Below are 1,405 nucleotides of genomic sequence, written 5' to 3' on the forward strand. Positions count from 1 at the left end.
GGGCAGCACCTTTATAAACTAGCCGCTGTGCGCAACATGCTCTGATTGGGCGGATCATCTGCTGACTCCGCCTACTACACCTCAGATGGAGCTGCGGCGAGAGGAAGAAGTGTGGGCGCAGAAATTAATTAAATACTTTAATCTACAGCATTTCTAACTGTAATTAATTAAAGTATCAATATCATTGCTTTTTATAGTAATTAATAAATTAATAAATATGTGTGTTTGAATGAATGAATAGGATTAAATAAGTATATTGATTGCAGATAACTGAATAATAAAGATGATCAATGATAATGATGATAAATAATACATGAATTAATATTAAATGTATAAATGTCTAGTGAAGAATAATAGATGTAATGATAAAATCATATATTCATAATAAATAATACATTTATTCTTTAAAAATGTAAACATTAAGTTAATCAGTAGATGATGATGATTAATAAATTATAAATGTGTTTGTAAAATAATATGAATAATGATATAATAACATATTCGTAATAATAATGAATACATAATGTATTGTAAATTTATGAATGTTAAATTGATGTCTAATAAAAATGTATATAAATAAGGATTAAATAATATATTAATAATAAATAATACATTTATGCTTAAATACAAATTAAGCGGTTCAACAGATGATTATGGTCATTTATAATTCATTTATAAATATTAAATTAATGTCTATTAAATGTAATATGAATAATGATTAAATACAATAATAATAATAATAAATAATACATTTATTTTTTGTGTAAAAATTAAGCGGTTCAGCTGATGATGATGATAATTAATAACAAATTATTAAATATTAAATTAATGTCTATTAAAGATTTATGTTGATGATGAAATAATATATTATTAATAATTAATAAAATTATTCTTTAATGTAAAAAATTACATTGATCAATAGATAATGATGATGATGATGATGATAATGATTAATAAATTAATAAATATTAAATTATTGTGTAATGTAAAATAGAATTAATAATCATAAAATAATAAATTCATAATAACAAATGTATTCTTTACTTAAATTAAGTTGATCAATAGATGATGATGATGATGATTAATAATAAATTAATAAATATCAATTTAATTTTAACAAAAAAATTATATTAATAAATATAAAATAATATATTAATAATAAATAATACATTTATTCTTGATTTAAATAGATTAAGTTGCTCAAAAGATTATGATGATGATTAATAATAATACATTAATAAATATTACATTTATGCGTGATGAAAAATTATATAAATAATTATAAAGTAATATATTCATAATAAACAATACATTTATTTTATTAATGTAAAAATTAAGCAGTTAATAATGATGATAATTAATAATAAATTAATAAATATTAAATTATTGTCTAATAAAAAACATA

The sequence above is a fragment of the Danio rerio genome, chromosome 15 (genome assembly GCF_049306965.1).
Source record: "Danio rerio strain Tuebingen ecotype United States chromosome 15, GRCz12tu, whole genome shotgun sequence".
Lineage (NCBI taxonomy): Eukaryota > Metazoa > Chordata > Actinopteri > Cypriniformes > Danionidae > Danio > Danio rerio.